Source organism: Triturus cristatus, chromosome 7, assembly GCF_964204655.1.
Source record: "Triturus cristatus chromosome 7, aTriCri1.1, whole genome shotgun sequence".
NCBI classification, from domain to species: domain Eukaryota; kingdom Metazoa; phylum Chordata; class Amphibia; order Caudata; family Salamandridae; genus Triturus; species Triturus cristatus.
In genome coordinates this window covers 926,207,697-926,234,496 of record NC_140590.1, presented here as the reverse complement: position 1 = coordinate 926,234,496, position 26,800 = coordinate 926,207,697, and the positions used below count along the sequence as shown (strand labels likewise).

The 26,800-nt window shown below is 47.8% G+C and overlaps 1 protein-coding gene across 1 annotated transcript in view; it reads right to left on the bottom strand.

Moving 5' to 3' along the window:
* Positions 1 to 26,214, bottom strand: part of GABRP (gamma-aminobutyric acid type A receptor subunit pi) — a 174,869-nt gene extending 148,655 nt beyond the window's left edge. The window contains exon 1 of the mRNA XM_085614454.1: positions 26,120 to 26,214. The gene's annotated coding sequence lies outside the window, so the exon portion shown is untranslated. The remainder of the gene's footprint in view (positions 1 to 26,119) is intronic.
* Positions 26,215 to 26,800: the final 586 nt, after the last annotated feature.

The window sequence follows — 26,800 nt, the reverse complement described above, 5'->3', positions numbered from 1 at the left end:
TAGTCAACTGTGCCACCCAATTTGTCCCCCCCAATCCCTGGCTGCATAATTCCATTAACCCTGCCTATGCACAATCAACAATGTTCGTAATGTTGCAGCACTAAATTTGCTCCAATTAAAACTTCTAAATAGATGTTTTAAATGTAATAACACCCATGTTTTATGTGGATTTGGAGTGTTCTTCAACATAATTGAGCTTTTATTTCGGCCTTCAAAAATACTGTCTGCTGACTATCAGCTTCCACTATATAATCAATGTAAGACATAGGTAAGTGTAGCTTACTATTTTTAATTCCACATCTTGAGGATATGTCTTCAAAGGAAATAGATGTATGGAAATGCTGGTAATCGGTATTCTGCAATGGACATTTTTGAAGGACCGTATAAAAAAAAATCAATATTTTTACATCACCAAAATCAGAGGCGTTTCTTACAACTATGTAATTGGTACTAATTGGCTCATTCATGGCCCCAGCCATTCGTAAGGCCTGATACTACCTCCGCATTACAATGGCAGTTGGAAAGACCGACCGCCACAGTTCCGATGGGAGGAATGATTCTGACTGCCTGTCGGAGTGCCCTCAATCCACTGAATGGCCGAGGAGCCTACCAGGCACCGCCGTTGGGAAAATGATATCCCTTTCCGCCTGTCTTTCCACGGCTTTTAACGCACCATGACCAGGCAGGCAGAAACGGACTTGGGCCTCCCTGGGACTTGGACATGGGCCCTGGGGGGCACCTATGGTGCCCCCCTACATATGTGGCAGGCACCGCATGTTACCCCGAACCTGGTCCCAGGATGCTTGTTTCCGGTCCAGGGAAGACATTGCTTGGCAGTTCGGGCTGGACTGTTCCCATGAGGCACAGGGTCAAGACTGATTTGCATATAGCTGTGTCTGAACCGGGATAGCGAAGTGAGCTAAAGAACAATGATGGAATCAACCCAGATCTGTGACTGGGGGTGGGTGTCTGAAAAGTTTCAGTGCTCCGTCCGTCATCTCATTGTGTTTGATTTGTTCACCGTAAGTTGGCAGGGTATGCCCAGACGTAGGTCCCTTGCTCACTTTGCCACTGGATTCAAGCTAGCCTGGCTGATTAGGGCTGTTGGCTCGAAACCAGTCCCAGGATGTTTGTTTCCGGTCCAGGGAAGACATGGCTTGGCAGTTCGGGCTGGACTGTTCCCATGAGGAACAGGGTCAAGACTGATTTACGTATAGCTGTGTCTGAACTGGGGTGGCGAAGTGAGCTAAAGAACGATGATGGATTCAACCCAGATCTGTGACTGGGGTTCAGTGTCTGAAAAGTTTCAGCGTTCCGTCCATCATCTCCTTGTGTTTGCTTTGGGATATGTAACATGTCTTTTTTTGTACTGTGGCGGGTGCTGCAGACCGGAGCACCCTCCGCTATACAATGATTAAACATTGTGACGGCCGTGGTGGATGTCGCATCGTAATTCGGCATGTGGGACTATGTATGTGGGCAGTCCCCATTCTGTATGGATGGCGAACAGATGGAAGTCTGTCCGCCATCCTAATGAGGCCCCAAATAAGAGTTTGCTTTGTACTTTTCTGTAATTGCAATTTCTTTCTACAGTTAAATCTTTGAAGAAATAACTTTGCCAAAAAAACCATTAAACACTCATATTGAACGCTTGCATTAAAAAAACAAAAAAAAATTGTCAAGCAGTGGTAGTTGTAGAACGTGTGTAAATGCACAGTACTTAACATGTACAGAAGAACCCAAATTAGTGAAACTCACATGTCTCACCCAGCAGAGATTAAATTAACAGGAACAGAGCTTTTTTCTCAGCATTCATAAAATAATCTTAACTTAAGAACATTTGTTTATTACACAATGTATTAGTGAAATGCATCAGGGATCACACAGAGATTAAAACTCAGTTAAAAAATAGGCATATGTGATTGTCATTCATGTGCGTTCATCAGAAATGACTCTAAAAAATTAATCCATTCTTATGATGCTATTTTTGGGTTGGTATTTTACCAGCTGATTACAACACTTGTTGAGTTACTAAGCTATGGGCAGGGCCACTAGCAACATACCTAAAACTTGCTGACTAACTTCTAATTCGAGCACTCCCTGGCACGATTTCATTTTTTCAGAGCACAGTGAAGATAAATGCTGTTTTTGGGGGGTAGATAGTTTAAATAAATCATCTCTGCTTTGCTAGGTTCTTTGTAGGTCAGCCCAGGAGGACATTTTGGGGGAGAGGATGTTGTCTCACGGCTAGACTGCCGACCTTGGAGCTGGGATACCAAGGTTCGAGCCTCGGCGTACATTCCACATCCTGTGATTCTGGGCAAATCACTTAATCTCCCCGTGCCTACCAAAAAAATGAATGTGTCCTTATGTAGTAACTGGTGCTCATGTTAAGTGCTCCAATACCTTTGGGTCGAGTTTGCACTATATAAATCTGTAAAAAAAAATGTACAAAAATGAGGCGGGAGGAACTGGTCTGCAGGGTGAAGGTAGCTAACCAGTGGCAGGGCATTAAAGTCGTTCCCGCACATGACGTGTTGCAATGTCATTGTGGCATGGAGCGAATACACACAGCGCTAGCATTCCACTCAGGGAGGCAATCTACGCAGTGGGAGCCTCAGTAGCTCTAGCCTCTCTGCCCCATTGCACATCTCAAGTCTTTCATACATAGTCAAGCTTGAGCTATCGGTTTTCACTTTGAATTTCTTTTCAATGCCACAAGCATGCGTGAGGTATGCATTGCCAGTTGATTCAACTGATTTCACCAAACTTGCGAACCTATGGTTTGGCATGCCAGCGGAGCGCTTTTCCGGAGTGCTGGACCTGCTGTATGAAGGTTTGGTGGTTGCTGCGATCACAACAGTGCTGCCTTCAGGGAGTTAGTGGCGTTGATACTTATGTACAAGAACAGGAAATGTCCTCTAGATCAACTCTCAGGCTCACCTGGGAGGTAGGTGCCATCTTACCAGTTAGTGTAGATAAGCAAGGTTTCAGACATCTGTCAATTTTCTATACGGTGGGCACTTACAAGCACTTGGAGCAGCTCAATTTTGACCCTACCTTTACACGTCACAAATAGATAATATAAATGTGCATTTAGCACATGATTCCTGTGTGGTCTAACGACATCAATAATAAAGGTGTTGCACTTTACATCATTATTGAAGTGCATTCACTGTAGAATTAGAGAATTTCTACATTACACTACATGGCTTAACCGTATTAAATGAGATAATCTTAGGAAATTTGATGAATAAACCATCCTCACTTATTTATGATGTGTTTACTTTAGAAACAACAATGGATTTATGTAATGTGTGCACAAATGTTTCACGTATATCTCTAATAAACTGTAGTTCTTAGCCATACTTGCACATACTTATTAAAAGATTTACAGTATGCCACCTGCAATATGAATCAAATGCAATGACAAATTATATTTATTTGTGTTTGAAAGTGAACACGAATACTGAATGTGCACCATTGATATAATATTCTAAAATGTCCTTACTAGGCCTGTTCTCCATTCTGCATAAAATACTGTTTTCCATTTCTGCTATAATGACTGTTCACTTGCAGGTATTTACACGCATTGCTAGTTTGAGAATAGATACAACACTGTATTAGCGATAGAGAGAGAGCCTTAGAAGAAGACTTTGATGAAGAAACATGGAGAGCTAGAGCGTTAAATGAAGAGTCCTATTCAGCAATGTTACAGCATTGCTTGGTTGAGCGAGGACGATCCCGTTCCCATGTTCAGTGTGGGACATTTTGTAAATGTTGCAGGTTACAACATGAGAATGGAAAGAGGCAATGGAGCCCCTGCTGATGCAAACAGAGTGATTTTGGTGCAAATAACTGGATTCTACAAGGTCTAAGCTGGCTGCCACCTTTCCTTGGACTTTAAGAGGTTTAGACCTCTATGCTTATTCCCTTCGACTCTTGCTGAGTGTGGCTTAGGCTAATACTCAAAACTCTCTGACCCAAGAAGACACTTGACAGAGCTTCTGCAATGCTGACACCTTCTCTCACCTCTAAAACATTCCCATATTTCCCTATTCTACTGTATTTCCCTGGATTTTGAGATCTGTTAGGTTTCAAACCATCCTCTTACGTTTGGACTTTAATCTAGATGATTCTAGATTTCACTCATGTATGGAAGGGAGGACCAGAAACTCTACTCTGAGGACCAGACCTTACTGCTAATCTTTTGTACTGCTGTGACTGAACTTCTTGTTTGTCTAATACTGGTATGCCTAAGCTTCTTTAGGAGGTTGTGTTTCCCAGTTGTTATTCTGCATCTTTATAGCATGGTGCGAAGATTTGTGTACCTTATCTGTATTGCGAATTTGTAATAAACCTTCTTAACCATTGTCACTGATTCCTGGTCCTTATTGTGTAGCCAGATAGGTTACACTTTTAATTGAAATTGATTGATTGAATGTTAACTCCCGTCACCCCTCAATCGAGAAAGAAAAGGTCCATCGGAGGATAAATGGTAAGAGGGTTGGCCCAAAGCACTGGATCAACGGGCTAATAAAAATAGGTTGTTCCATTTCAAATTGTATGGTATTTGTCGTTCCTTGTATTTAATTGTCCTCTGCAGTCTTTTGGATTAGAGGTGTCTGTTTATATTTTCATCTTTAGCGGCATGGAGATAGTCACGCCCCACCTCACTGCCACCGCCCAGCAACCAACGAAAGCTACAGGGGTTTTTCTTTCTTTTTTGAATCATTTTTATTGCATTATATGAATTAACATACAAGTTACATAGGAGTTCCATACACTAGTTTGATGACAGACATCTAGCCTCAGATAGCACAATGTAAAGTGCTGCTCAGATAAGTCACTGACTTGACTTCACAAACCGATATCACTGACTTAACAAACTAATCTAACAAGAGATCTGATGCACCCGCTCTAAGTAGATCTCACTGATCTATACAGGTAACTTGTTTAAACGAGCCCTGCAGGAATCCACTATAGGTAAAGTATTAAAGGGTTTCTTTAATGTTTATCAGACTGGCCCAGGCCTGCTGAGTGCGGGTGACAGATGAAAATACTCCTTAGAAACATGATGATGTCTAAGGCGGGTGGAAACAAATGTCAGGTCACACTGAGGCTTCAGTGAGGATAAACAGCAGCCTTCTCTAATGGGGGGTCAGGTGGAAAATGCTGCTCGTCTGCTGCTTCTTGGCAGAAATCCTTTGCCCTCGGGCCTGTGGGAGAGGGCGTGAACATAGAGCGCAAGAATGCGTTTCTGCGTCACATTATCACTCTGGAAATTAAATATGGCGTGATACGCATATTAAAGGTTTATTTCAAAACGAACTCTTTGAAACAGGAGTGTATTGTTCTGCAATAGAGAGAGTATCGCCGGGTTGAGTCTGTGAAATGCAAACACGATGTCTTTCATCCGGTTCTTGGAATTGGACAATACAGTCTGAAGCAGGCGTTCTCTGAATGCGACGACATACACGTGGGAACACTCAGTTTACTTTATTTTCCTAATAATAAGTGTATAGCCTTCCGACCTAAATGAAAGCCAACCCAACCCAAAGAACGGGGAGGAAAGGAAAGCACCGAGACCGCGTCCCTTCGGTTGTCGAGCGGGACCTGCTTGGAGCCACAGCTTTAAGGAAAGCCAGACGCACCGGCTCTGTATTCCTGCTTTCGAACATGCCTGCTCTTCAGCGCACAGGGCTTGGACTCCTACCCATATGGGCTTCACATACTATCCTAATTCTTGACAAATAGAACTGTGGAAAGTGGACAACCCCGCTCTGTTTTTGACAGGTTACCATTTCTCCCATCTAGATCAAAATGCACCAGGGGTTTTGAGGCACCCTTTGAGATCAGCTATTTATACAGATCTCGTGGGGAGTTGCAGGCTCTTATTGTAAATTGGCTTACTGGTTGAGGGTGGTGACAGTGACACCCTACTCAAGCCACCACAATTTCTGTCAGGGTGAAGTCACACGCAAACCCAAAATTAACCTGTTTTCAACCCTCGGGTTGCTTGGCACAAGATCAGTCAGGCCTAATGTGTAAATCAGTAGAGCCTGAGTTATGTAATTTTAAAGGTTTAAGTAAAAACAGCGACTAGAACCACAATGCACCAGCTATGGTTAATCAAAGTTCTGGCCGACCACAATGGAATGCGGGCATGATACAAAGAAATGTTAGGCCCACTGAACAAGGTACCTTAAATCCTGGTTTGCAGAGCATTGCGAGATGCTGTGTCAAGGATGCTTCGCATAGTGGCGGTTCGAGGAGCTGCGGGGCTGTGATATGGAATCCTGTGTCATCGTCGAGGATGCTGTTGATGCAAAGTCCTGTATAGTAGATGAGTCATGCACCAGCTGTTTCAAGGAGCTGCGGGGCTGCGCAGCAGATTCCTGGGTTGTCGTTGAGGATGCCATCGAGGATGCATAGCTCTGCGGCGGTTCCAATGCAGCTGTGAGGAGATGTGTTGTGCTGCATTGGCTCTGTTTACAGGACCACAGCTGGGTTGGCAGAGCACCTTCAGGCTCACTTCCAAGGGTCCAGAGCTTGGGTGGCAAGACTCATAGCACATATAGTACCGGCACCGGGTTCAAGATGGTTTGTGCCTTTTCTGTCCCTGGGGCTATGAATTTAAATGCCGGCTCAATAGCCCTCAGAGTCATTCCGGTGGCCATGGGATCAAGAAGCAGGCCCAATCACTTAACTCAGGCAGCATGGAAGCAGGAAGCAAGGCAGCAGGGTAACAGAATAGCAGTCCTTCTTGCAGAGCCGCACAGAAATCCTTCTGAGTCTTCCACAGGTACAGAGGTTTATTGATGAGTTGAAGTGCCTGCTTTGAAGAAGGAGATTGTTCTGAAGGTTTCCACCCCCAGAGATGTTTGGAATTTCCTGCTTCCCTGATCTGGCCTCAGCTTGTCTGGGGTCACAAAAACACTATTGTCAAACCCTTGTGAGTGTGACCAGGCACATGTTTTGTGATGTGCAAGTGTGGTAGGTGACAGCTTCTCCCCCTCATGAAGTCAGGGAAGGCCCATCCTACCAACACCTATTGCCTTTTATCTCATTGTCTAGGAGCAACACATAAAGACCAACTGCCTGCTACACCAAATCATAAGACAAGAAAATGCCAACTTTCTAAAAATGGCCTTTTTCAGAGCTGTGATTCAAAATCCGACTTTACCATTAAAGAGGGTTTTAAGTGTCTTCCCATAGACACCAAACTCTACATTTCTAGTTGCTCCCAATTGAAAGGTATCACTTATTAAATGTAATAAGTTAACCCACTGTTATCCTATGAAAGTGGCAGGCCTTGCAATTTTGAAAATCAAATGTAAACATTTTTCACTACCATCACATGTAAAACTTAAAAGTACATCCTCCTTTTTACAAACACTGCCCCCTTCTCTTGGCATGTCCAGGACCTACCTCAGGGAGACTTATATGTATTAAAAAGGAATGTTTGGGCCTGGCAAGAGGGTTAACTTGTCAGGTTGACCTGGCCATTTAAAACTCCACACAAAGGCTCTCCAATGGCAGGTTTGAGACATGTTTAAAGGGCTACTTAACTGGGTGTCACAATCAGTGCTACAGGCCCACTAGTAGCCTTTAATTTACAGTCCCATGGTAAATGTAGTGCATATCACTAGATTTGATTTGATTTGTGAATTTATAAAGCGCACGATTGCCCATGGGCGTCTTGGCGCTAAGTCGAAGTAATGTCAAGGTCTGCCGCGGGATAGTGCTCTACCTAAGAAATAAACAGCCAGGTTTTTACTTCTTTCCTGAATGTGAGCAGAGATGTGCTGTTTATGATTGTAATAGGGAGAAGGTGCCAGGTCTTGGCTGCCTGAAGCAGGAAGCTTCTCCCCCCCACCTAACTTGCTTAAATTTGGGAACCTGGGAATCAGCTTTGCCTGGCTCGATCTCAGGCTTCTGGAAGGCTCGTATTGTTTCAAATGTGTTTTTAAAGAATGGGATCCTGACCCATGGAGGGTTTTATAAGACAGACAAACTGACTTAAACGTTATTCTCTTCCCAATAGGTAACCAATGGAGGGTTCCTAATCTATGGGCTACTGGCTCAGATTTTGGAATGTTCAGCACCAGCCTTGCTGCAGCGTTCTGTAAGCGCTGGAGTTTTGCTAGATATTGGCTCTGTATCCCAGCATACAGCGCATTCCCATAATCTAGCCTAGATAAGGCCAATGCTGTTACTAATGTTTTACAGGAGTCCTGGGGAATAAACGGCAGTAGATTTTTATCATTTTGAGGATATACCATACCGTGGAAGACAGTTTGTTTGTCTGGGCGTCAAAGGATAGTTTGTTATCCAGTATCACTCCTAGGTTTCTAACTTTGTTCACTGGGGACGGGCAGTCCCCTAGAATGTCTGGCCACCATTTTGGGGACCAGACTTTTGTGTCTGTCCCCAGCAGCATCATTTCGTTTTTATCACCGTTTAGTTTTAAGCAGTTACACTGCATCCAGTGATTAATCTGTCTCATGCAGTTGTTAAATCTGCCTGCTGTTTCTTCTAAGTTGTTTGAGACAGATACCACTATTTGGGTGTCGTCTGCATAGGAGACTGGTAGGAAACCACAGCTCCTTATTATAGCTGCTAATGGGGCCACATAAATATTAAAAAGGGTAGGGCTTAAGGAAGACCCCTGTGGTACTCCGCACGGTGAGTTAAAAGGTTTGGATGTAGCCTCTCCTAATTTAACTGTAAACGTTCTATCGGTTAGATATGAGGATAGCAACTTGAGTGCCATATCATGGACTCCTACTTCGGCTAGTCGGGTCAGGAGTGTATCATGGTTTACAGTGTTGAAGGCCGCCGAGAGATCTAATAGAATCAAGGCGGCCTTCCCTCCAGCATCCAGTACACACCTGAGTTCCTATAAGTAAACTAAATATGACAACTGTAGATAAACCAATGTTACCATGTTTTAAGTAGACAGTATATGCACTTTAGCACTGGCTAGCAGTGGTAAAGTGCCCAGAGTCCGAAAACCAGCAAAAATGAAATCAGCAAAAACAGAAGGTCTGAAGACAATAAGTCAGGGGAAACCACACCAAGCATGCCAGGTCGAACAACCATGTTTGAAGGAGAGAGCACACGCACTTTGGTACTGGTTAGCAGTCGTACAATGCACAGAGGCCTCAAGCCAACGAAAACGAGACCAGCAAAAATAGAGAATTAAAGCAAAAGGTTTGTGCATTGAACACCATGATGCTGGCAGGTGTAACACTTCTGTATAAGTCACTCCACTCATCAGTAGCCTCAGCAGTATAGTGTGATTGGCCTGGTTTTGTCCCTCTCTCTCATTTACATTTTATTAAAAGTGGGGTAAGGACATTGTGCACCAGTTCATATCAAATAGCCAACCTCGTACTGTGGAAGCAAAAACAAGCTCCCAGCTTACAACACAACCAAAACAAAATAAAGGAAAACAAATTGCAAGCTGAAATTATATCAGGAAGGCACACATAATTAAAGTGCTGCATGAGGTGAAGGATAAAACTTGATTCAAGAAATTGCTTCACTCTCTTTAAATATTCTCCAGCTCCCTCCTTGCACCACTGGTTGAACCTCGGTGACAGAGTGTGACACAGAAACACTCATTAGCCATTTATGGTAATAATTAATCCTACACTGGCAATCTATGTGTGTCTGTCTATAGAGTGCAAACCTAACAGAGGAGCAATGAAGTGAAGAACATAGGGTATGATTAGGGAACGATTCAGGATCACGGAGGGGGTGGGAATTCCTTGTTGATTTGCTCACAGCACAAAAGAGCTGCAGGATCCTTCTAGGTGGCCAATGAGGCGATCTTTGAACCCCAGATTCTTCAGTTACTTTCTTCACTTCTGGAGGAATGGATTAATGATGTTCGAGGTCCTGTGTGCATATCTTTAAAATACCATGCAAACTATTACAGTAGAGGGAATGGGTGCTGAGCATAACAGCTTGAATCCATTGCAAATTCAGTTTCGGTGCTCACATTATGGGCAGTTTTTGTTGTTGTTTTGTTTTAGTATTTGTTAGACCTGACATCCTTGGCGTGGGTTTTTCCCCTATCTTTTGCCTCTGCTACCTGGATTTTTGATGCTGTGCTGGATTTCGTTTTTGCTGGTTTAGATGCTTTGGACACTCTGCCACTGCTAATCAGTGCCAGAGTGTAAGTGCTCCCTGTGTAAAATATCATATTGATTGGATATACCTGATTGGCATATTTGTATCACCCTGAAGTCCATAGTAAAGTGCACTGTGTGTGCCAGGGCTGGTGATGACAGATGCTACTAGTGGGCCTGCAGCGCTGATTGTGCCACCCACATGAGTAGCCCTAAAATGGTGTCTCAGGCCTGCCACCGCAGGCCTGCCTGCAGTCCCCGGACTGCCATGTCACCCTGGTCAGTGTCCCCACTGACTAGGCCTAACCCTTCCCTTTTTGTGCACATCAGTCATCCCTATGGAAGGCCCAAGGTACCCCCCTGGGCAGGGTGCAGTGTATGTAAAAGGTAGAGCATGTACTAGTGCAGGTACCATGCTCTGGTAGTGAACAGCGGCCATTTTGTGTGTTCACTGCTGCAAGGTTATCTTGCTCCATAGGCTAACATGGGGGAGGCTGGTGCCAATGGCTATCAGCCTATCTTCTCATAGGAACAAGATAAGACATGAGTGTTTGATATCCCTGAGCTCAGCATTTAATAACACATCTTTTAGGAGAGGTTGTTTTTAAATCCTGAGTTGGAGAATAGTACTTTTTAGAGAGTAGCTGTTCTCTTGTCTGACCCTTCTGTGTGCCTGGGCATGCTTGTGGATTGACTGTCTGGCTTAAGAGTGACAGGGGCTGGGGATCCCCCAGGAGGTTGGCTGAGTCAGCCCTTTGCTGAATGGCGACATTTGCAAGTAGAGTGGAGGGAGGAGATAGCACCTGGGAGTGAATAGGGCTGTGCCTGCCTGCCACACTGCTGGCTCCACCTCCTGCTGGGCGGCTGACGACTCTGCCCCTCACTCTGAAAAGAAAGCAGAAGCCAGGAAAACAAAGTGCTCCAGCAACACCCAGAACTGGATCAGACCGGGCTGAGGACCCACTTGCACAAAGACTTCAAAGACTTTTAGGGGTATAAGTACAAGACCCCTGACAACAGATTTTTAGATTCTACAATCAAGAGGAACCTCTGCCAGAAGAAGGAGCGCTGAAGAACTGAAGGAAGATTTCCTTGCTGTGTGCTCCAAGGGCTGACCTGTTCTGCTGTGCAACTGAAGGAGAGAAGAAGGGCTTGCTGTGTGCTGTGCCCCTGCCTACTTGAAACTACCAAGACTTTGCTGTGTCTGTAACTGAATCTCCAAGGGCCTGAGAAGAGCTGGCCTCCTGTTCTGGAACCCAGGGTTAAAAGGTTCCCAAGAAACTGACCTCAGCTATCACGATTGTGCTGTAAGGGCCGGGAGCGTGAGTTTGCCAGCCGCTGCTGAAATCCCGATCGGTGTGTACATCGACACACGGCGGTTTGCGAAGGTCGGAGGACTGTGTGGCCTCCCCTCGTGAATCCTGCTTTAGGCTATCAACTGAGACCTGAGGGCGGCCTGTCCGTGGCCCACACCCTCCAATCCCTATTGCCGTGAGGATTTTGCCCTGCCAGAGGGCCGCACATCGCCCCGTAATCTCGCCGTACCTTGCCGGCGCTTCCAAGGCGAAGATCGAGCCCGCTGCCCTCTCATTGGTGGAGAGGACCGCGCCCCCTCACTAAACGCCGCGCTGGGATTGGCCAGCGTCATCGAGACGTCCTGAGCAGTCGTTGCCCTCTCATTGGTTGAGAGCGTCGAGCCCCCCTCGCTGAAGCCGCGCTGGGATTGGCCAAGCGACATCCGGACGTCCCGAGAAGCCGGTGGAGTGGTGCCCAAGTCTACGGTGTGACCCGTCTTCGTCGAGGGAGCGGCGAGTGCCTTCAGCGTGCCCCAGCCTGTGAGCCAAGGAGGAGAAGGGCCGCACTGCCTTCCCGCCGCTCGTTGGATTGTCGAGAGCGGGCGGAAGGGTGGATGTGACCGGCCGGGGGTGTCACGGAAGATTCTGCCCACGCTGAAACGGCCGCATACCGCGCACGGTGAGAAGAACTGCCTGAATATTACAGCACTGCTGTAATACCCCCTGTGATAGCGAGAAGAGACTTGAGACTGTTCGTAGAGTAAAAGAAACTTCCTAGCAACCTAGTATAACCAGTAAGTTTGTGTGCAACGTACCCTGAAGTGATCATACTTCTTCCTGCTACATCATATAAAGATATATTTTTATATACATACCTGTGTGGTCTACCTTTGTGGTGTACTGGTGGGGTCATTGTGGGGAGAGAGTGCAAATACTTTACACATTGCCTTGGGGATAAGCCTGTCTGCTCGAGCCAAGCTACCTAGAGGGTGAGCAGGGATTATCTACCATGTGTGTCCCTGTACCCTGACTAGAAGCAAGGGTCCCTATTTGGTCTAAGGTACTTACCTCTGCCAACTAGAGACCCCCAGATCTAACATTGGTGGTCAGCGGTGCGGATTAGAACCAGTATTTGCACTTGACCTGCAGTGATTCTTTGTACATCACTAGTCTAGTTAGCAGTTGCATCGCACAAAGTTTTTTTAAACCTATGTTTGGAAGATCTAGGAAGCATCATGTCTCTGAATGGAGTAGGCGAGGAGGTGGAATTGCAATTTGAAGTAGAAAAGTTGCTCACATATAAGAAGGATCAACTAATGCAATTCTGCAAACAGCTTGGATGCCCAGTGAAGGGCAGCGCTAACAAGGCAGAGCTACGGAAAGCTCTAAAGGCCTGGTGGGAGGCCAAAAATGGTGTGACAGAAGAAGCTACTGGAGAGGATGGTACACCGGAGCACGGATTTGGATCCGATGATTTGCCAGTGAATAGGCCAGCGTCTAGGGCTGGCAGCACCCATTCCAGTAGGGGCCTTTCTCCAGAGGAACTGGAGGAAAATCAGAGGATTAGGGCCCATGAGATTGAACTTTTTAAGCTCAAAGCTCAAGCAGAAGAGAGGAAACTGCGCCTTGACAGTGAAAAGAAGGCGGAGGAGAGGAGGAATGCTCTCGCTTTGGAAGAGAGAAAACTCCAGTTGGCTCATGAGTTGAGCATGAGGGAGCTGGACATTAAAGCTAAACAGGTGGAGTCCAGTCCGAATGGTGGCAGCGCACGACCAGTACAGGCGGGTAAAGTATACATACCGAAAGATTTGGTGCAGAATTATCAGAGAGGTGAGGATATTTATGCATGGTTTAGATCCTATGAGCTTGCCTTGAAGATGAATGAAGTGCCTGAGAAGAGTTGGGGGGCAGGTTTGTGGAAGCATTTTGAGGCCTCTGGGAGGGATGTCTTAGCACCCTTAGAAGCAGCAGGTACCTTAACCTACCCCACTATGAAGGAGGCCTTATGCCTCAGGTATGGGCTTACACCAGAACAGTACAGCCAGAAGTTTAGGAACTTCAAGAAACTTGATTCAAGTACTTGGGTGGAGTGTGTGAGTATGTACACGTGTGCACTGGAAGGTTGGATAAAGGGCAGCAAAGTTACTGATTATGTGGGGTTGTGTCACTTGATTAGTTGGGAGCACTTGAGTAGTCTATGTGTTCCAGAGCTGCGCCAGCATCTTTTAGACAGCAAGTTAACTGATCCCAGTGAGCTTGCTAAAGAGGCAGACCGCTGGACTAGCACCAGGGTCAAGAAAGGGGTGGTAAGTATCCCAGCCAAGGGTGGACAGGGTCCCCAGCAGAAAGGTGGGGAGGACAAGGGTAACAGCAAGGAGTTCTCTAAAGGGCCCCAAAACAGTTCCCAGGAGAAGGAGTCCCAAGCCCCCAAGCCTAAGAAGTCTTGGCCCCATAAGGGCAGACAGGATAACAGACCACCGCCTACTTGCTATGCTTGTAGGGAAGTGTGGCACATCGCCCCTAAGTGTCCCAAGAAACCCCCAGCACCAGCTGCTGCTCCAGTCCCAGGGCTAGCTAGTGTAGCTTTGGGAGGGGATTTGATTTCCAGTGGGGAGGAGGGATTAGCTATGATGACCCTTGTCTCTTTAGGAGACCAAGAGATGGTCCAGGATACCTTGATACCCGCTAACACTAAAAAATACGGGCAAAAGGTGACCATCAATGGGAGGGAGATAGAGGCTCTGAGAGACACCGGGGCTAGTGTGACATCTGTCAGGTGTCAATGGGTGTCTGAAGAGCAAGTTATTCCCAATGTGCTCCGCCCAGTAGTGGCAGCTGACACTTCAGTACGCCTCTGCAAGATGGCGCGTGTTCCCTTTACATGGGGGGGGAGTCTCTGGTACCTTGGAAGTCTGTGTCAGTGATGCCTTGCCGGAAGATTGTCTGTTGGGTAACGACCTGGAGAGTTCTCCATGGAAGGACGTAGAGCATAGAACTCACTTGGAGATGTTAGGTCTGCCAGTGTGGATCTGTGTATCCACCCGTGCCATGACAGCCAGTAAGGGCGAATCAGTAGAACTGGAGCCTGGAACAATGGCCCAGGAACCGGTCAGGAGAGGAAGAGGGAGAGGGCGCGGGAAACCGGCCCCCACTGTTCCCACGGTCCAGGAGGAAGCAGAACCTGAGGGGGATGCCCTGGAACCTACAGGGGAACAGGTGGCCGAACTGGGGGAATTGCCTGAGCTGACCCATTGGTAGCAAGAGGGTGGTCCCTCCAGGAATTCTGCCAGGCTCAGAAGGAGTGCCCTTCCCTCATTGGTGTGCGGCAGCAGGCTGCAGACCAGGCAGCGGGCCTAGGGTCCAAAGAACATTTGATTTACTGGGAGGATGACTTACTTTATAGTGAGCCTAAGTTTGCTGAGCCCAGTGCAGCCCGTGTGCTGGTGGTACCCGAGCGCTTCAGGAACTTCTTACTGGGTCTGGCTCATGACGTGCCTCCCGCAGGACATCTGGGGCAAGACAAGACCTATCACAGGCTTGTCACCCACTTCTACTGGCCCCAGATGAAGAAGCACGTCAGTACCTTTTGTAAGTCTTGCCAAACATGCCAAGCCAGTGGCAAGAGCGGAGGAAAGTGCGTGGCACCCCTCCAACCTTTTCCTGTGGTGAGCACCCCTTTTGAGCGGGTGGGCATTGATATTGTAGGGCCCCTGGACCCCAAGACTGCCTTAGGCAACAGGTTCATCCTGGTCTTGGTGGACCACGCCACCCGGTACCCGGAAGCAGTCCCTCTCAGGACAATCACAGCACCCGTGGTGGGCCGTGCATTGATGGGGATCTTTTCCCGCGTGGGGTTCCCCAGAGAGGTGGTCTCCGACCGGGGTACCAACTTCATCTCTAGGTACATGAAGTCTCTGTGGGAGGAGTGTGGGGTAACTTATAAGTTCACCACTCCTTACCACCCTCAAGGAAATGGGTTGGTTGAAAGGTTCAACCGCGCCCTGAAAGATATGATTATGGGCCTAGCAGAGCCCCTGAGACGGAAGTGGGACGTCTTGTTACCATGCCTGTTGTTTGCCTACAGGGAGGTGCCTCAGAAGTCCTTAGGGTTCAGCCCCTTTGAACTGCTGTATGGCCACCCTGTTAGAGGACCTCTCGCACTGGTGAAGGAGGGGTGGGAGAAATCCCGTGGGAAAACCCCCCAGGATGTGTTCAGCTATGTGCTGGCCATCCGCAACCAGACGCAGCGCTTCAGGAAGCTCGCTCAGGAGAACCTAGAAGCCAGCCAGGAGGAGATGAAAAGATGGTACGACCAGAATACCACCCTGGTTGAATTTCATCCTGGGCAGAAAGTGTGGGTGATGGCGCCGGTAGAGCCTTGTGCGCTCCGTGACAAGTGGACCGGGCCATATGAGGTGGTAGAGCGCAAGAGTGAGGTGACCTACCTGATCAACATGAAGACTCCTAGGCAGCCCCTGAGAGTCTTGCATGTGAACCGCCTCAAGCCCCACTTTGAGAGGTCTGAAGTGACAATGCTCATGGCTACAGATGATGGTGGGGAAGAGGATAGTGATCCTCTCCCTGACCTCCTGGCAACCAAGGAGCAAGACGGGTCAGTGGATGGTGTGGTCCTCTCGCCCACCCTGACCCCAGAACAGCAGAGAGACTGTCGCCAGGTGTTGGGTCAGTTCGCCTCCCTGTTCTCCCTGACCCCAGGTGTCACCAATTGGAGCGTCCATGATGTGGACACTGGAGATAGTCTACCTGTTAAACAGAAGTTTTACAGAGTAGCTGACAAGGTCAGGGCCAGCATCAAGGGAGAAGTTTCCAAGATGTTGGCGTTAGGGGTAATTGAGCCCTCCAGCAGTCCCTGGGCTAGCCCAGTGGTCCTAGTTCCCAAGAAAGCTGCTACACCCGGTGACCCGCCAGAACTTCGGTTCTGCGTGGACTACCGTGGGCTCAATGCGGTCACCAAGACTGACGCGCACCCCATCCCCAGAGCTGATGAGCTCGTGGATCGGTTGGGAGCTGCCAGGTATCTCAGCACCTTTGATTTGACTTCGGGATACTGGCAGATTGCCTTAACTGAGGGGGCAAAGGAGAGGTCGGCATTTTCAACACCAGAGGGGCATTTCCAGTTTCGCGTCATGCCCTTTGGATTGAAAAATGCCCCTGCCACCTTCCAGAGACTGGTCAACCGGGTACTGACCGGGCTGGAGCAATTCAGCGCCGCATACTTGGATGACATTGCTGTGTTCAGCTCCACTTGGGAGGAACACTTGCAACACCTCTGTGAAGTGTTGAGGGCTCTGCAAAAGGCAGGCCTCACTATCAAGGCCAGAAAGTGCCAGATAGGGCAGGGATCAGTGGTGTATTTGGGACACCAGGTGGGGAGCGGCCAGGTGGCGCCCCTACAGGCGAAGATTGATACCATTCTGGCTTGGGAATCCCCCAAGACGCAGACAGAGGTGAGAGCCTTTCTAGGACTCACCGGGTATTACCGACGGTTCATTAAGGGATACGCACCATTGTTGCCCCCTTGACAGAACTAACCTCTAGAAATCAGCCCAGGAAAGTGAATTGGACCGAGGCCTGTCAAACTGCTTTTGATGCCCTGAAAACTGCAATGTGCACAGCACCCGTGCTTAAGGCACCTGACTTTTCCAGTGAGTTCATAGTGCAAACAGACGCTTCAGAGCAAGGCGTGGGAGCAGTACTCTCACAGATGGACGACGAGGGGGGGGACCAACCTGTAGCTTTCATTAGTAGGAGGCTACTCCCCAGGGAACAGAGGTGGAGTGCTATTGAAAGGGAAGCCTTTGCTGTGGTCTGGGCCCTGAAGAAGCTGAGGCCCTACCTGTTTGGGACTCACTTCCGTGTTCAGACCGACCACAGGCCCCTCAGATGGTTAATGCAGATGAGGGGGGAGAATCCAAAACTGTTGAGGTGGTCCATCTCCCTACAGGGAATGGACTTCACGGTGGAACACCGTCCCGGTACAGAACACGCCAATGCTGATGGTCTGTCCAGGTTTTTCCGCCTTAGTGATGAGAACTCCCAAGAGGGTGGGTAGTTCTCCCCACTTTCAGCTGGAGGGGACACGTGTTACACCTGACATCCTTGGCGTGGGTTTTTCCCCTATCTTTTGCCTCTGCTACCTGGATTTTTGATGCTGTGCTGGATTTCGTTTTTGCTGGTTTAGATGCTTTGGACACTCTGCCCCTGCTAATCAGTGCCAGAGTGTAAGTGCTCCCTGTGTAAAATATCATATTGATTGGATATACCTGATTGGCATATTTGTATCACCCTGAAGTCCCTAGTAAAGTGCACTGTGTGTGCCAGGGCTGGTGATGACAGATGCTACTAGTGGGCCTGCAGCGCTGATTGCGCCACCCACATGAGTAGCCCTAAAATGGTGTCTCAGGCCTGCCACCGCAGGCCTGCCTGCAGTCCCCGGACTGCCATGTCACCTTGGTCAGTGTCCCTACTGACTAGGCCTAACCCTTCCCTTTTTGTGCACATCAGTCATCCCTATGGAAGGCCCAAGGTACCACCCTGGGCAGGGTGCAGTGTATGTAAAAGGTAGAGCATGTACTAGTGCAGGTACCATGCTCTGGTAGTGAACAGCAGCCATTTTGTGTGTTCACTGCTGCAAGGTTATCTTGCTCCATAGGCTAACATGGGGGAGGCTGGTGCCAATGGCTATCAGCCTATCTTCTCATAGGAACAAGATAAGACATGAGTGTTTGATATCCCTGAGCTCAGCATTTAATAACACATCTTTTAGGAGAGGTTGTTTTTAAATCCTGAGTTGGAGAATAGTACTTTTTAGAGAGTAGCTGTTCTCTTGTCTGACCCTTCTGTGTGCCTGGGCATGCTTGTGGATTGACTGTCTGGCTTGAGAGTGACAGGGGCTGGGGATCCCCCAGGAGGTTGGCTGAGTCAGCCCTTTGCTGAATGGCGACATTTGCAAGTAGAGTGGAGGGAGGAGATAGCACCTGGGAGTGAATAGGGCTGTGGTACAAAAGGGGGTGGTGATGGACGGAGCATCAGAACCAATCAAACACTCACACCCAGTCAACAGATCTGGGTTTGATCCATCACCGTTCTTTAGCCCACTCTGCCACCCCAGTTCAGACATGGCCATATGCAAATCAGTCTGACCCTGTGCCTCATGGGAACAGTCCAGCCCGAACTGCCAAGCCATGCCTTCCCTGGACCGGAAACAAGCTTCCTAGGACCGGTTTCTGGCATTTCAGCCGTCTTCAGCCAGGCTTGCTTGAATCCAGTGGCAAAGTGAGCAAGGGACTCACGTCTGAGCATACCCTGCCAACTTATGGCGAACAAAGCGGTACAAAAGGGGGTGGTGATGGACGGAGCATCAGAACCAATCAAACACTCACACCCAGTCAACAGATCTGGGTTTGATCCATCACCGTTCTTTAGCCCACTCTGCCACCCCAGTTCAGACATGGCCATATGCAAATCAGTCTGACCCTGTGCCTCATGGGAACAGTCCAGCCCGAACTGCCAAGCCATGCCTTCCCTGGACCGGAAACAAGCTTCCTAGGACCGGTTTCTGGCATTTCAGCCGTCTTCAGCCAGGCTTGCTTGAATCCAGTGGCAAAGTGAGCAAGGGACTCACGTCTGAGCATACCCTGCCAACTTATGGCGAACAAAGCGGTACAAAAGGGGGTGGTGATGGACGGAGCATCAGAACCAATCAAACACTCACACCCAGTCAACAGATCTGGGTTTGATCCATCACCGTTCTTTAGCCCACTCTGCCACCCCAGTTCAGACATGGCCATATGCAAATCAGTCTGACCCTGTGCCTCATGGGAACAGTCCAGCCCGAACTGCCAAGCCATGCCTTCCCTGGACCGGAAACAAGCTTCCTAGGACCGGTTTCTGGCATTTCAGCCGTCTTCAGCCAGGCTTGCTTGAATCCAGTGGCAAAGTGAGCAAGGGACTCACGTCTGAGCATACCCTGCCAACTTATGGCGAACAAAGCGGTACAAAAGGGGGTGGTGATGGACGGAGCATCAGAACCAATCAAACACTCACACCCAGTCAACAGATCTGGGTTTGATCCATCACCGTTCTTTAGCCCACTCTGCCACCCCAGTTCAGACATGGCCATATGCAAATCAGTCTGACCCTGTGCCTCATGGGAACAGTCCAGCCCGAACTGCCAAGCCATGCCTTCCCTGGACCGGAAACAAGCTTCCTAGGACCGGTTTCTGGCATTTCAGCCGTCTTCAGCCAGGCTTGCTTGAATCCAGTGGCAAAGTGAGCAAGGGACTCACGTCTGAGCATACCCTGCCAACTTATGGCGAACAAAGCGGTACAAAAGGGGGTGGTGATGGACGGAGCATCAGAACCAATCAAACACTCACACCCAGTCAACAGATCTGGGTTTGATCCATCACCGTTCTTTAGCCCACTCTGCCACCCCAGTTCAGACATGGCCATATGCAAATCAGTCTGACCCTGTGCCTCATGGGAACAGTCCAGCCCGAACTGCCAAGCCATGCCTTCCCTGGACCGGAAACAAGCTTCCTAGGACCGGTTTCTGGCATTTCAGCCGTCTTCAGCCAGGCTTGCTTGAATCCAGTGGCAAAGTGAGCAAGGGACTCACGTCTGAGCATACCCTGCCAACTTATGGCGAACAAAGCGGTACAAAAGGGGGTGGTGATGGACGGAGCATCAGAACCAATCAAACACTCACACCCAGTCAACAGATCTGGGTTTGATCCATCACCGTTCTTTAGCCCACTCTGCCACCCCAGTTCAGACATGGCCATATGCAAATCAGTCTGACCCTGTGCCTCATGGGAACAGTCCAGCCCGAACTGCCAAGCCATGCCTTCCCTGGACCGGAAACAAGCTTCCTAGGACCGGTTTCTGGCATTTCAGCCGTCTTCAGCCAGGCTTGCTTGAATCCAGTGGCAAAGTGAGCAAGGGACTCACGTCTGAGCATACCCTGCCAACTTATGGCGAACAAAGCGGTACAAAAGGGGGGTGGTGATGGACGGAGCATCAGAACCAATCAAACACTCACACCCAGTCAACAGATCTGGGTTTGATCCATCACCGTTCTTTAGCCCACTCTGCCACCCCAGTTCAGACATGGCCATATGCAAATCAGTCTGACCCTGTGCCTCATGGGAACAGTCCAGCCCGAACTGCCAAACCATGCCTTCCCTGGACCGGAAACAAGCTTCCTAGGACCGGTTTCTGGCATTTCAGCCGTCTTCAGCCAGGCTTGCTTGAATCCAGTGGCAAAGTGAGCAAGGGACTCACGTCTGAGCATACCCTGCCAACTTATGGCGAACAAAGCGGTACAAAAGGGGGTGGTGATGGACGGAGCATCAGAACCAATCAAACACTCACACCCAGTCAACAGATCTGGGTTTGATCCATCACCGTTCTTTAGCCCACTCTGCCACCCCAGTTCAGACATGGCCATATGCAAATCAGTCTGACCCTGTGCCTCATGGGAACAGTCCAGCCCGAACTGCCAAGCCATGCCTTCCCTGGACCGGAAACAAGCTTCCTAGGACCGGTTTCTGGCATTTCAGCCGTCTTCAGCCAGGCTTGCTTGAATCCAGTGGCAAAGTGAGCAAGGGACTCACGTCTGAGCATACCCTGCCAACTTATGGCGAACAAAGCGGTACAAAAGGGGGTGGTGATGGACGGAGCATCAGAACCAATCAAACACTCACACCCAGTCAACAGATCTGGGTTTGATCCATCACCGTTCTTTAGCCCACTCTGCCACCCCAGTTCAGACATGGCCATATGCAAATCAGTCTGACCCTGTGCCTCATGGGAACAGTCCAGCCCGAACTGCCAAGCCATGCCTTCCCTGGACCGGAAACAAGCTTCCTAGGACCGGTTTCTGGCATTTCAGCCGTCTTCAGCCAGGCTTGCTTGAATCCAGTGGCAAAGTGAGCAAGGGACTCACGTCTGAGCATACCCTGCCAACTTATGGCGAACAAAGCGGTACAAAAGGGGGTGGTGATGGACGGAGCATCAGAACCAATCAAACACTCACACCCAGTCAACAGATCTGGGTTTGATCCATCACCGTTCTTTAGCCCACTCTGCCACCCCAGTTCAGACATGGCCATATGCAAATCAGTCTGACCCTGTGCCTCATGGGAACAGTCCAGCCCGAACTGCCAAGCCATGCCTTCCCTGGACCGGAAACAAGCTTCCTAGGACCGGTTTCTGGCATTTCAGCCGTCTTCAGCCAGGCTTGCTTGAATCCAGTGGCAAAGTGAGCAAGGGACTCACGTCTGAGCATACCCTGCCAACTTATGGCGAACAAAGCGGTACAAAAGGGGGTGGTGATGGACGGAGCATCAGAACCAATCAAACACTCACACCCAGTCAACAGATCTGGGTTTGATCCATCACCGTTCTTTAGCCCACTCTGCCACCCCAGTTCAGACATGGCCATATGCAAATCAGTCTGACCCTGTGCCTCATGGGAACAGTCCAGCCCGAACTGCCAAGCCATGCCTTCCCTGGACCGGAAACAAGCTTCCTAGGACCGGTTTCTGGCATTTCAGCCGTCTTCAGCCAGGCTTGCTTGAATCCAGTGGCAAAGTGAGCAAGGGACTCACGTCTGAGCATACCCTGCCAACTTATGGCGAACAAAGCGGTACAAAAGGGGGTGGTGATGACAGATGCTACTAGTGGGCCTGCAGCGCTGATTGTGCCACCCACATGAGTAGCCCTAAAATGGTGTCTCAGGCCTGCCACCGCAGGCCTGCCTGCAGTCCCCGGACTGCCATGTCACCCTGGTCAGTGTCCCCACTGACTAGGCCTAACCCTTCCCTTTTTGTGCACATCAGTCATCCCTATGGAAGGCCCAAGGTACCCCCCTGGGCAGGGTGCAGTGTATGTAAAAGGTAGAGCATGTACTAGTGCAGGTACCATGCTCTGGTAGTGAACAGCGGCCATTTTGTGTGTTCACTGCTGCAAGGTTATCTTGCTCCATAGGCTAACATGGGGGAGGCTGGTGCCAATGGCTATCAGCCTATCTTCTCATAGGAACAAGGACTGTGTGGCCTCCCCTCGTGAGTCCTGCTTTAGGCTATCAACTGAGACCTGAGGGCGGCCTGTCCGTGGCCCACACCCTCCAATCCCTATTGCCGTGAGGATTTTGCCCTGCCAGAGGGCCGCACATCGCCCCGTAATCTCGCCGTACCTTGCCGGCGCTTCCAAGGCGAAGATCGAGCCCGCTGCCCTCTCATTGGTGGAGAGGACCGCGCCCTCTCACTAAACGCCGCGCTGGGATTGGCCAGCGTCATCGAGACGTTCTGAGCAGTCGTTGCCCTCTCATTGGTTGAGAGCGTCGAGCCCCCCTCGCTGAAGCCGCGCTGGGATTGGCCAAGCGACATCCGGACGTCCCGAGAAGCCGGTGGAGTGGTGCCCAAGTCTACGGTGTGACCCGTCTTCGTCGAGGGAGCGGCGAGTGCCTTCAGCGTGCGCCAGCCTCTGAGCCAAGGAGGAGAAGGGCCGCACTGCCTTCCCGCCGCTCGTTGGATTGTCGAGAGCGGGCGGAAGGGTGGATGTGACCGGCCGGGGCTGTCACGGAAGAATCTGCCCACGCTGAAACGGCCGCATACCGCGCACGGTGAGAAGAACTGCCTGAATATTACAGCACTGCTGTAATACCCCCTGTGATAGCGAGAAGAGACTTGAGACTGTTCGTAGAGTAAAAGAAACTTCCTAGCAACCTAGTATAACCATTAAGTTTGTGTGTAACGTACCCTGAAGTGATCATACTTCTTCCTGCTACATCATATAAAGATATATTTTTATATACATACCTGTGTGGTCTACCTTTGTGGTGTACTGGTGGGGTCATTGTGGGGAGAGAGTGCAAATACTTTACACATTGCCTTGGGGATAAGCCTGTCTGCTCGAGCCAAGCTACCTAGAGGGTGAGCAGGGGTTATCTACCGTGTGTGTCCCTGTACCCTGACTAGAAGCAAGGGTCCCTATTTGGTCTAAGGTACTTACCTCTGCCAACTAGAGACCCCCAGATCTAACAGTATTTTATAGCGATAACTCGACATGAAGGTCTCAGAGTGCTTTACATGAGCACCAATTACGTTACAGACGGACATATTCATTTTGTTAGGCTTGGGGCGTTTAAGTGATTTGCCCAGAATCACAGGATGTTGAGCGTCCCTGTCGTTACTCGAACCTGGTTCCCCAGCTTCGAGGTTGACCGCTCCAGCTGTTAAGCCACATCCTCTCCCAAACAAAACAAAATGTGCACAGAACAGTTTCACTTTGAAGAACAACGCACTAAAATAGACTTAAAAGAAAGGAAATTTTGCCTAGAAGGCCTTGTGTACTGTTGCTCCCAGACATAGTTAAATCCAAGACTTACCTATTCAACTGCACAAGAGGACCCAAAAATGACTGCCATAGGTGTGCTATCCTGCTGTAAAAGCAAGTGTTAGGGCATAAGGACTAACTCCAGAGCCCTGTTAAGGGCAATAAACACTACAGTAAGAGCACCATTGTAAGGCCATTGGGTACTAAATTAAGAGCCACTGTAAGATACAAGAACCATGACAGGACATAGAATGCTACCAAGAAATTGTAAAGGACATAGGATGTTACAGTGACAGTCAATACAGATGAAGGGCACTACGCTGAGATCCATAATGAGAATGTAGGATGCAACAATGTGAGCCAAAATAAGGATACAGGACACTAGAAAGAGAACTAAAATAAGGACATTCAGGATCAGGACATTGGAAGGTATTGTAAAAGCCGTGATAGAAACACAGAATGCTACATTGAAAGTCCAAGTAAATCAAGACAGAAGACCACAAAGAGATCTATGACAAGGATATAGGATGTTACAATGAGACCCGTGAAGAAGTCATGGGACACTAGAAAGAGATCCAGGATAAGTACATAGGGCCCTGATTAAAAGACATGATAAGACACATGGCACTACAATGAGGGTCAGGATATGGACATACCTCCACCAGATATGGCCTAATCTGTGGTGGTTTAAATGGTAGTAAAACCATTCTGTACGTGAAGAACAGCCATCAGAGATGGAGGTTGCTTTCATTAATGAGAAATGAACACCGATCCCACTAGTGTAATATGGAGTTTAGCTGCACTGAGGGAATTGAGGGGTAAATACCATTCAAACAGTATCACTTTATGTGGAGCTAGTGCTCCAGTGTCATGCTCATTGAGCGTCTACATTTAGCAGCAGAAATGTCAATGGTGAGCACAAACAAGCATTGTCAAAGCCAATAGGTCTGGCAATTCTTGTTTTGTTTTGGTCTTGGTTTTTGGAAAACGTTATTATTTGGGAATATGCCGGGTCCTCATCAATTTAAAAATTAATTTGCTACAGGCAAAAGAAAAGTGTTTTAGGTCTGAAAAAAACACACATTAACAGTACTTTCTAGCACTGAAGGAACTACTTTTTGTGTGGATGTATTCCTTGTGAAAGTGTGGCATGCCGTAACTCATAGGGAAGTCAGCCAATGGCTGAAGTGCGCTGATGCATCGCCCCTTAATGCATGCAGAATTGGGTGGAAGAAAAATCTGAATGAGACAACCCCAAACTAATGGATGAAACCTTTATATACATAATCTTAGTAAAATCGAAAGCTCTTTGCTAACACGGACCTAAAAAAGTCATTAGGAAGGAAGGAAGGAAGGAAAGAGATAACTTAATTTGGAACAGTTTCAAATAAACATAATCTGGTTTGCTGTAAAATAGGATAAGTCAGAAAAGAAAAGTACTCCAAAAAGGAATTTAGAACAGCATTGGCCAGCAATGGGGTCTGATAAAGATGGAATTTTCCTATGTTCACATCAGAAGCGTCCTGCTGTCACCTCAGGCTGTAAACACATGGGAAGGGAGATAGCATGTGTGCTCTTCGTGAAAGTGAAAAATGCTGTCTCTAAAAGTGAAGTAAACCAGTGGTTAAAGTAGGCTGACCCACAGCCTCATGCTATACTCTGTAGTGGGTGGAAGCAAAATGTGCATGACACAACAACAGAAAAATGGATGAAGAGTAAAGTAGAAAGATCTTGGCTAATGCTAGACTTAAAAATGGAACAACTGGAGAAACTGCAAATTTCCATTGTGAACAAGTTAGGTGGCAGAAAGGCAATACAAACATACATTTTAAAGGTACAAGCTATTACTGAAGGAAGCTGACCATGTGTAATCTATCAATTTTTTTATGATATCTTAAATGAATCTATTTATGATATCATTGCTATCTTAAACCAACATGCTATCTATGATATCTTAAATTAACATCCTATTATTTAAGCACTTTTATTTACCAGGAGGGTGCCATTAAAATGAGAACCATTAATTTTAGAAGCTTCTATTATTACAAAGCATATATTGCGTGGTTTTAAGTGTATACTGATTACAGAGTGAACTCCAGAAAAGGAATTGTTTCTAGGTGCTCACAACAGATGACACACACTTGGGTACGGATTATATTGGTAGCAAATAATACCAGCATTAATTTGACTCACAAATCACCCCTAATTGTAGTGGAAGATGTTTTCCTCTGTAAAGTTTGATAAAGTTTATTAAACTTTCACTTAGCAAAGGTTCAAAGTTTTTCTAAATATAACAAAACAATGATCGTGAGAGGTACTTACAAACGAAAGTTTATTTCTGAAGAATTATCTGATGAAAACTTTTTAATGAGAGAAATCTCCAACGAAAGGTGGGGTTTGTATGAATTTTGATTCTGAAAAGATACAAAAAAATGTTTGCAATTTAAACTAATTTCTAAAGGATGAAAAGATTGTAAAGGCTTGAGAGAGGTTTGCAAAATTTTCAAATCAAAACCTTTTCAAGTTGCACAACCTAAAAGCCACCGTTCGAAGCATTTGGATTTGCAATATCCTTTCAACCTGTTTGTTATCCTGATTCATCTTCAGGCACTAGCAGAGAAGTTATTTTCTTCTTTCCCCATACATCTGGAAGGTGAACAGTTAATAAGTCACTTCCAATTGAGGCCACAATTTGGTTGACAATGAAGCTAAATGTTCTCCCTCACATATTTAAAGGACGTATCAAGTTAATACTTGCATATCAGACAGAAAGATTTAAAGCTGATTTTAGAACTGAGTGCTAATCATGAATGAACTGCAGCAAAACCTCTACTGGATCATATCTTTAAAGGAAGCAATTTCTGTCTTGCAACATTTTGGACTTTGTCGAGTTGTTTCACACAATAAGCCAAAGATGTACTGAATTTGCATAGTTCAGCCTGTCATTAATCAAATCTCTTAAAACATGAAAAGGTGCTTCTTTGGGAATAAAGGGTCTGATGT